Source organism: Ornithodoros turicata, chromosome 1 (assembly GCF_037126465.1).
Source record: "Ornithodoros turicata isolate Travis chromosome 1, ASM3712646v1, whole genome shotgun sequence".
In the NCBI taxonomy this organism is placed as follows: domain Eukaryota; kingdom Metazoa; phylum Arthropoda; class Arachnida; order Ixodida; family Argasidae; genus Ornithodoros; species Ornithodoros turicata.
This window is the reverse complement of record NC_088201.1, coordinates 102097235-102114393: the sequence shown is the minus strand read 5'-3', so window position 1 is coordinate 102114393 and position 17159 is coordinate 102097235. Positions and strand designations below refer to the sequence as shown.

General features: G+C 44.7%; 1 long non-coding RNA gene across 1 annotated transcript; it reads left to right on the top strand.

Moving 5' to 3' along the window:
* Positions 1–14500: 14500 nt before the first annotated feature.
* On the top strand, positions 14501–16862 carry LOC135367161 (uncharacterized). The gene is made up of 4 exons (XR_010414377.1): positions 14501–14557; positions 14692–14787; positions 14876–15048; positions 16031–16862. It is a non-coding gene; the product is annotated as an uncharacterized LOC135367161 (long non-coding RNA).
* Positions 16863–17159: the final 297 nt, after the last annotated feature.

Genomic DNA, 17159 nt, shown 5'->3' with positions numbered 1-17159 from the left:
AAGCACAATAGGCACAGTCTTTTTTCTTTTTGAAAGATACATCCATTCCTCGATCTTCAAAGTAGCACGTTACAACTAGGGTTTCCGGTTTTCGGTAGTTACCGAAAAGCACCAATAAACGTACGCCGGTAAAATTTTCCCCATCGTTGAATACTCTTCCATTATGTTTACTTTCATCCAAGGAGCGCGAGAAAACGGCGCGGATATCAATTTGTTGCAACATCCATAACAGACCTCTTTGCATTGTCAACTGTAGCTAGCTGTAAAGCAAACTGTAAAGCAAGCGCCACCTGTGGCATGCAAGGGCTAATGGGAACTCAGAGCGTCTTGGAGCATTACGAGACGGCCAGAGGCGGAGATACAAGAAGAACAATATTCCCGATATGCACAGCAGCGGCGTCAGCCGGGGTAAGCTATAACTGAAGCAGACGACAAAGCAGTATCCATCAAAGTTCCGTAAAATTCCAAAGTTCGCGCATAGTTTCGCCAGGGCTGAGAAAACGAGGAACGAGTTATAAGTTACGAGCGGTGACTGGTACAGCTGTATACAGCCTCAAAATAGCACTCAGACGCTCAGAACCAAGTTGCATTCCACAATGATATCGTCCTCTTTTTCAGTTTATTGCAATTTGGCAGCCATGTCTCGCTCATCCGGACACCTCGGGAGCCGCCCCTTTCGGTCCGGTCAATGAATTTCTCGATAAGGGAACCCGAAAATTTAGAAGACCGCCTTATTGCTCTAGAGTCTTCTAGACTGCCTTCTAGAGCTTATTGCTCTAGAAGGCAGGAAACAAGGTAAGGCAAGCATAGCGCTTGTACCGTCCTCCAGTTTGCAATATAAACAAGGAAAAGATCGCCCCTGGAGGGTATACGATGGGATGCTGCACTTCAGTGCAATAGCAATATGGCAATGTTTTAGAACTTGTCTCAGTTGTTGACCCAGGCAGAGAAATAGGCGAGACAGAGTTAACAAGCGCGCTACATAGTTAGGGAAAGCTTAGGAAGATGAGTACACAGTCTTCTGTGGCTCATCTCGTAGAGTCAATAATACCTCAAAAAGACACCTAAAAATGTATCAGGTGCGTCACCCAGCTGTAGATTTGCTAAAGTGCCACTTCTCGTTTTCAGGAAAAATGTCTCAGATAGTGGATGTCCCCAAGTTAATGCCCAGCGCCTTTTTGGCCCAGGCCAAGAGGTCGGAGATGCTTTTGGACGTCCTGGACATTCGTGGTTCACATGTTGTCTTCCTGTGCACGGAGGCAGCAGGACACCTCGATCTTTAATGTGTGCCCGCACACACAGAAGGGAGTGACCTCTGAGGTAGGGCGAGCCAAACAGTGCCCAAGACCCCGCCAGATGCGACCGTTTTTCAGAAACAGTGGGAACGCAGCACATGCGAATTTCCGGACATTTCCGAATAAGCGAATCAGAATGACGTAAGTCCTCGAACACTGGTCCCCGTACTTGCTGTCCGGATACGGAGAACGAATTCCGGATAACCGAGACTAAAGCCAACGGTAACAGGTTCGTTCCCGGGAATGTAGACCGGATAACAAGATTTCCAGATACGAATTCAGGATAAGCGAGACATGACTGGGACTCCACTAGCTAGGGCTGTGCAAATATTCGGATTTCTCGGATACACGAGCGAATAGTTGGGTACTCGATTTATGAACATGCTCGAAAAGTTATATATATTTCCACCATTTCCACCATGAAATCCTCAATCCTGTTATGGGAACTGTCTTGAGTCAAGCAGGATCAAAGTTCGATCCTGCTTGGAAGCGGCCGTGTAGCACCATCCGATCTGCATTGGGTTCAAGCAAGTTCCCCCAAGCAGGTTCCCTCCTGCTTGAACCCAATGCAGATCGGATGGTGCTACACGGCCGCTTCCAAGCAGGATCGAACTTTGATCCTGCTTGACTCAAGACAGTTCCCATAACAGGATTGAGAATTTCAAGACGGCTCGACGGCCGCCATTTGCATCCTCGACCCCGGTGAACTGTCATAACTTAAGACGGACATGTGCGCGAAGCTACAAATGATGCTTACATCGGTATACGATAAATTGCCACTAATATAGCTGTTATATAGGAAACGCGAAATTAATGAGTTCCGTTTATTCATTTGCCTATATTCTCAACACCGCGCACACATGGCGGGCATAACCGTACAACAACACGTAAACACCGCTGGGCGGGAGCGACTAATCTTGGCTTTTTAAACGGATACGTACTCAGACGGCGACGGATGCGCCGCCTCTCGCGCCACAGGTCAACCATTCAATGCGCATTGAAAGTGGCCGTGTAGCAGGTTCAATACTCGAGCGTGCTCGGGAAGTTCGATGCAGATCGGATTCGAGAAGGATCGAAATGCCCGTGCGACAGGGGTATAATACTGACTGTATGCTGTTCGGAGGCCGGATCCTTTTCAAGTGATACTTACACTTTTCGTCCGTGTCCCCACACCTGACCGGTGAAAATAAATCAGTTGAATTCAATTGAAATGAAAAAAAAAATCATTCATAAATCGATAAAATGGAAGTGGTTTCGGGAAGTCACGAATCGAAGGTTCTCAAATCGAGGGTTGACTGTGTTCGATTCGAATTCCGAATTAGAATTATGTATCTGAATTTCGATTCGAAGCGATGTGTCCTCCACACCGAGTACTGTAATACTCCGAAGCCAACAAGTAATTCAGGAAAAGTAAATCACGAGCTAGCTTCGGTTCGCTTGCCTATCTGTTATACCCCGTTGGCACTGACGTATGATCCACATCACGCCCAATCGTGATCAGGCTGCGATCGTAATTATCCTAACGAGCGTATAAAGTGTGCATGTCCCACGTGCGTGAACGGGACTAAACGCTTCGAGCCTTGGCGCAGACGCAGTGGCTTGGATTCTCCCTTACCCCGCCAGGGCCGTACTCAACGTCAAGTGGTGACAGCGTGGATACGTCGAACCGGCTGTAGACGATCATAGTGAAGTGTCGTTCCATATTGTTTGAGGCAGTGCAAACGGGGTATCGAAACCCCTAACTTCGCGACCGCAATTTTACGGAAATCGAGAACAAGATACATTTATTTATTTATTTATTTACAATACCCCAAAGGCTCTTGGGGGCATTGCATGGGGGAGTGGGGTTGTATAGATTTGAACATAACAAGCATCAACAAATACATTAGGTATAATAAATGCACTTGACAAATAAGGGTGCGAAAAGAAAGGAATCAATTGATTACTTGTGAATGGTTAAATGGTAGATGATATCTTCCTATGAAACGTGATGTGATCAGTGAGCTCCGCAATATTCAAGGGAAGATCATTCCAGTTAATAGTAGTCTTACAAAAAAAAAAGGTTTAGCAAAGATGTCAGTGTGGCAGACGAAACGAGTTACCTTGTACAAATGGTCGAAGCGGGGAAAGATTGTGGAAGAACGAGTGATAGGGGAAATGCTAGGCGGAATGGTATGAATGAACTTGTGAAACAGACAACATTGCAATATATCGACGTCTTCCTAGGTTAGGGAGTTGAAGTTGTTGTTTAATTACTGAGACTGAAGAATGACGTGAGTAAGAGAGAGAGTGAGACATATTCGCGACTACTAAACTTCGCTATCCAGATGCTAAAGCTCGTGGTTTTATAGCCTTGCTTTGCGATGTGCATGAGGTTGCCCTTACCATATTTAATGAAGCGCATTCCACATGTCTCTGTGACAAAACAGTTCAGACGCTTATTGACAGCCAACTTTGAAAAAGAAGAAGAAAAAAAAGGAAACTTTAGATTGTATAACCATTTGCAATGCGAGTTCATGTTCTCAAAAATTTTTATCTGCGACAATTAGGGGCGCGCGAACGATACAGGTTTTACAGTATACGAATATTGGAACAGCTCCGAAGCAGCCACTCGGAAGCCCAACAACGACTTTATTACAAGATGATGACTGGGGAGTTGCATCGCCAGGGGCGATACTCGATCCCTGTAGGGCTCCATGAGCCCAAACTACCTACTCCCTCTACTCTACCCCTCCTTTGGGCTCCATGAGCCCAAAAACTCCAGAAGGCGGGCAAGAAAATGGGTAGAAAACAAAGTGAGTGCTGCTTTAAAGGAAGATCCAAATGCAGACATACGATGGAAACGCTGCTATCCGTCCCCATGCTGTATAGGTGTTCGATTAAGATAAGTTACTTTCATTTTTTCTTAGTAAACATACCCCCCCCCCCCCCCAATAGGTATTCGCTTTGGGTATACAGGGTGTTTCTTTTTTAAATCCCTTACAGGATTTCTATAAAAAAATGCTATGAGAGCAGCATAGATGTCGTTTTTGTGGTTGAGTTCTACGGCCAGGCGGACATCCTCTCGAAGAAAGTATATACTACTACAGTACGACTAATTACGTAGAATTAATTAATTAACCCTTTAATTAGGGGTTTGCGGGCAAAACCGGGATAGCAGAATGAGAGACTATCCTCGTTGAAAGACATTCCACGTTTGAAACACCTTTTAAGCTCACACGTGCGTTAAAATATCCGTCCCCGAATTTTGATATGCAGATGAGCCAAACCCAAAGCCGCGGCGACCGGGAACGCAGGGAACACGGCGTTCATTTCACGTCAGAGTGCCACGTGATTTGGAACGATAGAGATGATTCGAGCAGGTATCGATCTGCATGTCACATAAATCGCTTTCCCGTCCAGGTAAGCCTCCGTCAGCGAAGGTGATGAGCTCCTGAGGCGCGCTTTCTCAGTTTCGGCTCACTTGCATATCAAAATTCGGGGATGGATATGTTAACGCACGTGCGTGTTTCAATAGGGAGTTTTAGCGAGTCGTTTTCGCATGAACGAAACGAGCGATTCAAGTGTCGCGCATGCGCATTACGAGTCGGAGAACGAGTCGTGGGGAGCGCGGTTTCGTATGAACAACCCACTCCCGCTAAGTCGTTTCGTTGTATGCGGCGAGCACGACCGAGCGGCATCGCGAAGCAAGATGGCGGCTGTTCTTTCGGAGCTGCAGCGCAATGGCGTGATGTTTGCTGGGGCCGACGACGTACGAGCGTATATCCTCTGCGGTAAGTTGTTAGATGTGACGAGGTAGTTAGATGTAACGTCGCTGAAGCGCGTTTCACGCGCATCAGCGACGGGTTGCGTAACATGAAAGATGTAGTTCGTGTGAGAAAAATTGTGTGTATATGCAAGGCGCATTAAAGCTATGCAAAGTGCTCGTCCCATTGTCGTTCCCTGTGTGGTCTAACTATCGTGAGAGGCTCGCTCACGGGTGATTAACCCTTTTCAAAGCAAAATTGCCTCCAGGATCACCGTGATTCATCAACGTGAGATCGAGTCTTCCAACCGTGCCAGTGGCTGCTTGACAGCGCGTTGGCAACACTGTGACCGACGTAGTTCGCCTGAACTGCAGCCTTCCGCAAAGGGAAAGCCTGAAAGATGTTTATTACAAGAAAATATGTGAATAATCCAGTTGTTACTCAAATCCATCTGGAATACATTTGGAGATGAACGATTCTTCCGATTTGCAGAACGTATCTGTAGTTCGCTTCCCATTCGCTTTTCGAATCGGCAGAGTCGATCGTTTGGCTCGGGCATAAACGACTCGCTAAAACTCCCTAATATTTTTTAAACGTGGGATGGCTTTGAACTGGATCATTCATTCTGCTATCTCACTTTTGCCGGATATCCCCTAATTATGGTTAATTAATGAATTCTAGCTAATTAGTCATCTTGAATTTACATACTCTTTTCCAGAGGCTATCCGCGTGGCCGTAGAACTCAACTGCAAAAATGACATATCTATGCTGCTATCGTAGCTTTTAACAACACACTTAAACACAGCAACATAGCTTTTCATAAGAATTATGTAAAGGATTTAAAAAAAACACACCCTGTATAACTATTCACGTCACATTCGCTTTGGTTTTGGCATGACAGTTCGTATACGGTCCTGTAATTTGGTTTGCGTTAATCGCCAGAAAAAGGTGCACACTCTTTCATCGAATCAAAAACGATAATTGTACAATTTGGCGCAATGGTTGGCAGAGAACGTATTATGCGGTCAAAATTAAGTTGTAAGTTGTTGCAGTAAGTTTTCTTAGGTGCATAATCCATGTACATTCGTCTTACGAATCTGTATTAAAAAGTATCAGCATGTCCCTTGAACAAACGTAAAAAATACAACTGGCTGACTGCACAGTAGGGAAGTTATAATTTGCGCATAATTACTTCGATATAGAAAAAAAAAGAATGAAACGAAGCTCACCCTAGAATGGAAATGAAACAAAGAAAAAGAAACACTTACATAATCCAGTAAACGCAGTCAATAGAAAATACATGACGGTAACCTCCATGTGACTGCCGTAAAACAACGTGCACACATTGTACAGGTAATGGAAATCAGAAGGAATACAGCGAAGTTGGCGCAGCTGGCTGTAAAGATCAGAGCCGTCATAAACACGCCGGAAACGACTGATGAGCCAAAGGATGGAACGAGTGAATCGAACTCAGTCTGATTTATATAGGAGAGACAATCACATTATAATGGGATGAACTGTAAGCTATCACCGCAACTACACACAATCGCGTGTGTTCAACATCCGCTGTTTTGTCTGTCGACTTTTCTTGTGAGGTATCATTTCCGTAATACTTTTAAACGCATCGTCCGCTATAGGCAGCGTTGCCTTGGTACACCATCGAAAGTTTTTCCTTTTCTTTTTCTAAAAATGTATGATCGCAGGGATCAAGAAGTATTTTGCTTTGAATTATGGTTGGTGCTGGCATAATGACGAAATATCAGCGTGATATTTACAATAAATCACATAATCCGCCGTGCAGATTACGGATATGATAAGTAATACATCTTACGAATTAATTTTTTTGTTAATTATATACTGGGTACCCGGCCAGGTTGGGACACCTGGCAACAAAAAAGCTGTGGTCATTCTATCGAGTGACATAACTCCACGCGCTTCAAGATCTCGGGTCAGTGTTATCAAGATCAAGTGTTATGATGACGAGCTATCTATATCGAGTGACATAACTGTTTCGATAAAGAAGCCTGCAATAAAGTGTGTGTAATCAGTCAAAACACAGGAAACACTCCATCTCGTACACTGAATCGATTCTGACACGTATTATCACACCGGCTGAGGACGGGGCATGCATTTTTGTCACATGGTCTTGTACTACGTGAGGCGACAGCAATGTACACTGCGCAGCTCCATTATATCAACATAGTTAGTGCCATTTCTCAGTATGTCCTACCATTTTATTACCTCGCCTTTTTTTTTACCTCAACGCCCCACCAGCAACGGGGTAGAGTATCCCCTCTGGCGATGAACCACCCCACTTTCCATTTCAAGATAAAGTTATTTACCTCACCGCCCGGCCCTTATTAGTGGTTGATCAGAACCTCGCCGTACCGCTGAAAAGTCGTTTTTCGTATATATGTTTTAATGAACGATGATAATTAGCTGATACATAACTCGAATTATTTAGTATTTTAAAATTTTTACAAGTTCGATTTTTCGGCGATAACCGAATCTTATCGTTGACCTTCATAGTTACTTTGAAGTGGTTGGATTGGACTCAATCGACAACTAGACTAGAAATTAGAAGAAGTTATTTTCGTAAGCCGACAAATTCTGCTATTCCCATTATCCGCACATCACATCCTCCTATCGCATTAGAAAAATAAAAAAACTAAAAAAAGAAAGAAGGGTAGAAAACTGGAGTCTGGGGGAGTAATTTCGATTGTATCTCATCGATACAAGCAATGAAGATATTAGCAAGAGCATTGCAATGAAGATACAAGCAATGAGCCACTAACGATGACCCTGGCAAGCTATCAACAATAACAAGTTTAACTACCCAGATAAGCCCCTGTTGCGTTTTCTTGATTCAGCCGTATGTAATACCCCACTGACCCACATGGACAATGACCTCACCCTTGGACCTGACACAAAACCATTCCGGAATTATACCGATTAATTACTCCGAAAAATCACTAAACGTCGATGCGTTTTTTTCTTGCAATATTTTTCGCTGAAGGTCACGATGCGTACTCAGGTACTTGTAAGAGACTCAGAAGGTCAGATACTTGTAAAAAAGAAAGTTCGTGGATTGGTGCGCCCGTTCGCGAATTATTTAGCCCGGGGATTTAACAGAAATACCCGTTATATATATTGTGAGACAAACCGTATGTTATCATACCACACCACGATGCAACATATTGTGTAATGTGTACAGCTGTGTTAGCTACTTTTGGAGAGCTAGATGAATATTGGCTTTGTTGTGACTTTTTTTTTTGAGTCATCCAACAGTCACTGGGCAAGAAAGAATACCTATCTCAGTCCAACGTGAATTTATTTCCATTCGCCTTACAATGGGACAATTCCTGCTTCTGGAATGAGTGAACCTGCAAAAAGCAGAGAGCAACCGTGAATAGGCTACAATATGAAAACAAAAAGCGAAAAAAAAGAAAAAGAAAGAAAGACAGGCATTGGACTCTACATGACTGGTTTTAATGGGCACAAGCTGCATACGTGCTCATATGTCTCACTTATTTGTTATTTCATACAAGGCTAACATAAATCTTCATATTGACAAAAAATTACAAGCCTTCAAAATTTGACTTCCAGCATGACTTGACCATGACCATGAAATGAATTTAGTTCAATTAGTTTATTCACTCATATGGAAACATGTGGATATGAAATAGTGACACCGGAACATTAACAATGAAATAGTATAATTCATGAAATTATACATGCATAACTTTCCTTTTCTCCTTTCTTTTTTATGAAAGTTGTGCACGAACGTTAGAAAGGTGTAACTTCACAATTTCTCACTTTACGACAGAACCGTATGATACTTTCGTAATCTTAACAGCTCACCTCTTCGGCCAGGACTCCCTGGACGGCAACATCGTATTAGCCATGTTTTTTTTTTTTTTCGGAATTCTTCGTGTAGCCGCATAACATGACTGGAATGGAAAAATAGCTATAAATAAGAATTTATTTAGATGACTTGCTCTTGAAATATTTATTCTAATCAGATATGCTTTTGAGCCAAGTATGGTGGGCGAAGGCACAACATTTGCATATGTTCGCTGTAAATTCAAAGAGATCGATTCAAGTACGCCGACTTGAGCTTTTATTTTTCAACAAATATGACGACAAATTTTAACAAGTGAATTATGGCTCACGATGATAAATGCTGCAGTACGGTGATACATAATCGGTATCTTAACTTCGAATAAATTTGTTGTTCCGAAACGCGCAACGAACTACAAACGGCGCATATCTGACACATATCGAACTACATCTATTACAGTCACTTCGGCTGTTTTGATTCCGTCAAATTACTCGTATGAAAATGCGCGTATGTGTGGGCAGCACACTTCTAAACCAGGCAAAGTCCACAAAAGCATAACTCACCAGAATTCTTGGTTGATTTGGTAATGATTTGGCCTTGGTCAACATTACGCGGTATCTGTTGATACTGTGGAAGAATATGAAGAATATAAGAATGTCTCCGAAACGTTCTGCAAGAATCTCTATCGAATCTTTGTAGCATGAAGACATGGACTGCAATCCCGATATCGCACTCGACGCCGGACCCACGAGAAGTGCACGCAGACACGGGAACGGGACAAGTTTTCGTTGTTGTGGACAGCCGTTTCGAATTGCTGCTAGAACGGTTGCCACTGCGCCAATTCCCCCTTGAACTGCATCAACTGGAGCTTAGGAAGTTTTACGCCAGTGTTATGGGTCTAATAGAAATCTACCGATTTACCACATCCGATCTGTCATGTCGTGCCAAGAAGGTGAGGTAGCGGTTCATGAAGAGGATACACCCATAACCAAACCCAAGATTAGACTTTACTCCAAAAATCCAAAGGAATCATAAATGCACAAGCGTGCACAACGTCACAACGTTCGAAAAATGATGACGAAGATCCGGTGATAAAATCTTTCTCGTCGTCGTATCCTTTCTTTCCGTCGTCGTCGTCGTTTTTAGTGAGATTTCCGCAACATACTCCCCCCCCCCCCCAAAAGAAGCTGCGGAGCTAGCTACTTTCCAAGACTGTTTCGAGAGGGTACAGCAGCTGCACTGGTCTTCTTGTCGTCTTTCCAGTTGGGAGTAGCACAGAACATGCTCTGACGTGTCCATCTCGTCCACGGTGGGTCTCCGTTACACGAATATTTTTCCACATAAGTCGCGGAGACGTTTCTTCGTGCATGAGCACAATGTCACCCTCCTTAATTTCATTGCTTCCGACTGGAGAAGCTAGGTGTGCTGACCTTAGCTGCAGCAAGTAGTCGGCCCGCCACCGTTTCCAGAAGTGGTCGGCTAACAGTCGGCAGTGGATCCATCTTCTGGTAAGTGCTTCTGAAGTAGAAACTACTTTCGGGTTGGTAGGTGGCTCGGGAAAAGAAAGTAGGCGTTTTCCGATGAGCAGGTGGGCTGGCGTAAGTGCCCGTGTCTCCGACGGGTTCGCTGCCAAGTAGGTAAGCGGTCGGGAATTTATGGCGGCTTCGGCATCTTGAAGAACGGTCTGTAGCTGTTCGAAGTTGAGGCTTTGCTTGCCGAGTATCTTCCTGAGAGAGTCTTTGACACTCCGCACGAGCCTCTCCCACCAGCCCCCGCACCATGCCGCTTTCTCTGGGATCAACTTCCACCGAATCTGTCTTGAGGATAGATACCCTTGTGTTCTGTCGTGTCGCAGGACAGACCAGTGTGTTTTGAACTCCTTTTCGGTGCGTTTAAACGTGAGCGCGTTATCGGAATCAATAGTGGTTGGGGTCCAGCGACGAGCGATAAAACTGCGCATAGCCAGCAGGAAGGAGTCTACGGTGAGGTCCGACACTAGCTCCAAGTGCAATGCCCTTGACGTCGCACAAGTGAATAATGCGACGTACGATTTTCCGGAGTCTTTCTTGCTCGAGACGTACAGTGGCCCGGCGAAGTCGATGCCCACTGTTTCGAAGGGGTGGACTTAATGCGGTCTGGTGGCAGCGGTGCCGTCGGAAACGTCGCTGCCTGCGCTCGAAAACATCGACACGTACCGCACCTCGCGAGTACACTTTTCGTTAGTTGTCGAGCTTGCGTAACCCACCACCTTTCGCGAACGTCGTTCATAGTGGCCTGGACACCACTGTGCTGGGTCCGCCGATGTGCGCTGGTAACGATCAAGTAAGATAGCCTATGTTTTTTGTGTAAAATTATGGGGTGCTTATAGTCTCTGTTTCTGGTGAAAATTCCTGGCGTCTCTTTAAACTCATGATCCCATACTTGTCCTAGTAGGGTTGCAACTTCCCAAACTTGGAAGCCTTCAGAATGGCGCAGCCACGTTTCAGTTCCTGCACCTCGTAAGGGAAACGCTCTTGTTGAGCAACCTTTATCCAGTACTCATCGGCTGCATTGATTTACTCGGCGGTAAGGCATCGTGCGGACGATTTGACTGCCTTCTTGCATCTGTCAATAAACCGCCTAGCCCAAGCGGTAACTCGTAGTAGTTTCACGTGGCTGCTAAAGTTCTGGATATCCATTAGGGGCTCTACTTTTTCGAGAGTCACGTGCATCACCTGCGAAGAGTTACTGCAGGCTTCCATGTTCGATTCTTCCGTCCGGGAAGGAGCATCAAATTTTGGCGACTGAGACTCTCCGTCCTTGAGCCAATTGGGAGTTTGGGACCTTCCCACCAGTGCGAGCTCTTTAACATTGCGTGAATTGTCATGCCCCGAGTCAAACAGTCCGCGGGGTTTTGTTTTCCTGGGCAATACCGCCATTGATCCGCTGTCGATGTTGCCTGAATCTCCGTGACACGGTTGCACACAAAAGTCTTCCATCTTGCGGCTCGTCCTTTTATCCAAGTGAGTGCAATGCTGGAGTCCACTCAGAAATATGTCGGAACTGACGGCATACGTAGTGCGTCCTTGACAAATTTTGCGGTTCTGGCAGCAATCAGAGCTCCCATGAGCTCCAGCATGGGAAGCGATAATTTCTTGAGAGGGGCTAGGCGAGCCTTAGAGAGAATCAACGTACATTGTACGTTGCCGTCGTAGTCTTCACATCTGAGGTATGCACATGTCCCATACGCTAGTGGACTCACATCGCTAAAAAGGTGAAGTTGTGTTGATCGTCTCTACACTTCTCTTCAGCTTCTGTGGAACAGATACATTAAGTAGATCCGCCAGTTCTGCTTTCCAGGAGTACCGGTCACTTTTGACGCTGTCCAGTATTGGCTGGTCCCACCCCACGCCTTGCTGCCAAAGCTGATGGAATACCATTTTGGCCTTGATAGCGAACGGTGTGGCGAGTACGAGTGGATCGAAGATCTTCGCGACTGTCTGAAGCACCGAGCGTTTGCTGTCGCCTACTTGACTGAGTACTTCGAGGACGTTCGGTCCGTTGAAATTCGGCGTATCCAGTGTGGTGTCCTAAGTTAGTCCCAGTACTCTAGCTGTCTCGTCACCTTCGATGTCTCGAACCAGTTCACGTTGAGAAACTCTCGATTTCGTGCTATCGATGTGGTCTTGAATTTCACTACAGTTTGATGCACATTTCTTTAACGGCATGCAAGCGTCACTCATTATGGCAGTTGTGGTCTTTATGATGCGTTTTGCCTTTTCTGCTGTTTTGTCTTCTTCTGTCATGTCGTGCCAAGAAGGTGAGGTAGCGGTTCATGAAGAGGATACACCCATAACCAAACCCAAGATTAGACTTTATTCCAAAAACCCAAACGAATCATAAAAGCACAACGTCACAACGTTCGAAAAATGACGAAGATCCGGTGATAAAATCTTTCTCGTCGTCGTATCCTTTCTTTCCGTCGTCGTCGTCGTTTTTAGTGAGATTTCCGCAACAGGGGCTTTTCTCTACGGGCTACAGACTCGTAAACGGTAGGAGGATCGTTAGAGCACATTTGTAAGGCAACTAGCTTACTCTGGATGTCACTGAGTGTCTTTACAAATAGGTTCTCGTAGTCTCCCACAGTAGAATCCTCGGCTTCCAGCTCATCGTCCGGTATGAGGGATTCGATTTGGGCGTTGAGTTGCTTGAGTTCATCGTTGCTTGCGTTGAGACGATCACGCAGGCCGTCGAGGGCAGTCACGGTGACGTCGGGCTCTTGAAGCAGGGAACACACCTCGTTGATAAGTTTGGTGTTCTTTGTACGCCGAACCGAGTGTTTAGTCTTCGGTCGATCCATGGCGTTGGAACTTCACGAGCGTAATCCCGGGTCTCGGCACCCGAAAATGATGTGGAAGAATATCTTGCGATATCCCACTCGTTACACAATATATGGATGACACCGTGAAGCTGTCCTTGGCCCGGTACAAAGGACCGATAAGAAGACACGTAGTACAAAGACGTCTTTGCTCAACTACGTTTATTTTGCGACTAAAAAACTAGTAGCTTTTCCTGAGGTCCAGAGCCCTTCAAGCTCTAACAAGTGAAACAAGAAAGGCAGTTGAGACACAGGAAAAAGGGAGACAGTTTCGCCTCACTTTCACGGGAAACTGGAGCCATGACAGCCACTTCTCACTCCGTGTCGCAGCCGTCCAGCTGCAGACCCGTTTTTGGCCGCAAGCAGCCTTACAACAGCGACTGTGACGGTTCATTCAACAAAATTTCCACTTTTCGCGCTGCTTGAAAGACAACGACGGCAAATAAAGAGCATGCTACAGTTCGCTAATTTGCACATTATAGCAACAAAAAGCGACATAAAAACACCTCGTAAACCGCAACTGCTCGCTCGCACAAGAAACGAGATACCCAGCGTTGCTAGACACCATCCGAAGTGAGAGCAGCAAAACAATAAGACATCAAAACACGAAAGGAAGCGTATTGATCCTCTCTCCGTCTGCAGCATGCAAAACGTGATTAAAGGTCAGATATGCCGATTTTGAAGTGCCGCAGGACTGAGCGATACTCGCCCTGTGTGTTCTTTAACGAACACTGAATATGTGTGCTACATATCTTGCTCCAACTGTTCGTAGATTTTTAGAAAACAGTTGTTTTAGTTCCCACGCCCGGCCGTCAGACTGTCGGCAAACCCTGCGCACGGGCGCACCGACGTCACTGCTCTCGGTTTATCTGTCTTTAGCTTGGCGTGGACTCTTGGCTTGGCTGCTTGGCTCCTTTCGTTTCGTCCTCTGTGCATCGTACATAAGCGAACAGCTGTTATGTTGTTGCTAAGCCGGAAACAAAGCATGTGAATATTTTTTTTTTTTTGGCACGGCTTCGTTTGGAAAGTGCACTTTCAGCAGTACACTTGCAGCGATATGATACGTGATATGCCACGGCGAAGTTGTCGAAGATGCGACGGTGCTACGCTGTTAGAACAATTCATCGGAGCATTCAGGTGTTACCTATTATAAGCTGCCAAAAGACCAAGCAGTGCGAAGCTCTTGGCTGACAGTGGTGCCTGCTAATTTCCACTGCAAGGATTTCGTCATATCATCGTATAATATATATCATATATTATACGCACAACATTTTGAACGTGCCACGGAGGATCAAGGCAAAAAACGAGAGCAAAAAAGGTAAGTCGAGGTTCAGATACAAAAAATAGCAAGCCTAATGAATCGATTGTGCAGCTGTCCTACTGCGCTTACTCTGATATAACCACGAATAACAACACAATAGTATTGATAATTTAACTTCTGAATTATCACAGGTGCACGCTGAAGGCGGAAATGAAGCACGATCTGGCTTGCATCTGGTGCATGAAGAACTTGCTGACACGTTAGTTGCAGTCTACCAACACCAACAGGTATGACAATGCGATGTTATAATTTGAGTATTCACCTATGTGCTTTTTCTACACCTACCTACAACTTTTCATGTGCACTCGCATGCAGACATCTTGACACCACTTCTAAGTCTGCCCTCAAAGTTACAACCTGTGCTTTCAAGATGGAAAACAAAGGTCGCAATTCCGATTAGCTGCTATCTCCCAGTTCAAGCACTTTTGCTGTCTGGACACTGGTTCCTGTGGATGGGGTGTTACAAGCTTCACTGTCTGATATAGAAGGTACATTACATTAGTTCAGTTAATTTGTCTTTTGCACATTTTTGTTACTGTTAGCTGGATTACTGTTGGACATACAATCCTTTGACACACCGAAGCTGATGTCGCCTCTGATAACGTTTTAGAATTTTCGGTGTCATCAACGTCCATTGAGGAAGGTGCCTTTACTATCTGTGAACCTTTAATTGAAGAATATCCCAGAATTCATGTTAACATTGTCTACTCTTACTAATTCACTGTCTGTGTTCTGAGAGCTAAGAAAAATGGAAACTATTTATTTGTCACAACTTCACACTGGATGTGGTACTGGCTTGACATGTAAGCTAAAATACCTGGATTCTACAATAATTGTGTTCGACTTGGTGCAGTACCGTGGGCAATGCCACATTCACTACATTTTTAGTGGGTCCGGTGCACAAGTACTGTGTGCATACTCCATACGTACACACTGTTCGATAGGCAAAAATACCTGAGCAGTGCTGTGTAGTCTTTTTGCCCAAAGTCCATACTCTTACTGCAAAGTCACAGTACGTAGAACAGCAATGTGCAGGTATGCTGCTATAGAAATTCACAACAGAAAGAAGACTGTTGAGAGCATCTAAATTTTAATGAGACGAGACTTTCGTGCAGAAGGCTGCTCTTGTTAATGTCTAACATGAAATTACAAAATCCCAGAATATATAAAACATGTTGTAATGTAGAGAGCGAGGGTTGGCACAGACATAAAAATAATTATACAATCATATATAATATAATAAAAAGGGGGTACAACTCCCATCTCAACTCAACTCGACAACTCAATAACTCTACTTATTCTCTACCTTACAACATGTCATATATTCTGGAATTTTGTAACTTGATGTTAGACCTCAAGAAGTACAGCCTTCTGTGCGAAAGGCTTCTTTCTGTTGTGCACAATCATTATACAGTAAATACGACTATCCATTTCTTGTTATTAAATGCTTTTTCTTTTTTTTTTCTGCAGTGATGAGCATCCATAAGGACACATCCCAGAAAGGGAGTCTCTTTGGGATGACAAACCCTCATCACCCCATGAGGATACAATGGTTGACGAATGGTTCTCAAGCACATCGAAACTTCAACAAATAATTCATGAAAAAGCCAGTCACTGCTAGCACCAGGAATTGAACGTGGACCGTCCTTCTACCAGTCAGAGATGTTACATTTCAGGCGCTCATTGACTTTTGGTGAATTACTTGTTGACTTTGTCCCAAGGTGGAGCTCGCCACAGCTCATTTGCCTATCTCTTAATGTTGTGGCATGTGTTGCGTTTTTCTCTTTGTGTGTTCCAGACTCAGAACGGTTAATTTGGATCAGGTCAGGTACGTTTCATTTAGACATGGCAAACATAAAGTGGTGTTTCTCAACACAACTTAGCAGTAGCATTCATGCATTACTGCTACGGCCATTAAGCGTGAATAGAAAGCTGCACATTATGCATGATGTAAAACCCCAAGACTAGGGAACACAAAGTGACAGACACCAACACGTCCCTTTGTGTTCCCTAGTCTCGGGGTTTTACATATCCATCATCTTCACCAGCTCGCTTGCTTCCTAGCCATTTTTTCTGCACATTATGTTCACTCTACTTTTATCGTGTGCTATATAATCTTGTTCAAGTTCTGTCAAACGACGTGTAATGCTATAAAAAAATCAGTACACTGTTTATGTGGGTTGAATGGTAGCGCATGAATGCAGGAAGGAAACTGTCATGTTATGGCAAGTGTTTACGTATTGTACATTTAACTATTAATTTTATTGGTGAGCTTTCGCCGGCGTATCATGTCAAGCCATGTTATATTGCCACGAATCATCATCGCGTAACTTCCAGGGCAGGCACTAAACGGTACATCTCATCCCGGCGCATGCTGAAGAAGAAGCAAGAAGCTTCCAGACACATCGCCTGCTCTCTGGCAAACGCACGTGCTGTTTCTAGGCTTTTAGGCGCGACGCTTAAATGCTTGTGCGCTCCAGGCTGGAGCATTGATTCTTTGGACTCAGTTGTGTTCAGAGAGCTATGACTCTTGTGTTTTGCTACCAAGTAGTCTAATAAACCGTTCGCTGTTTATTCGACGACTCGCCGGCCCATTTCG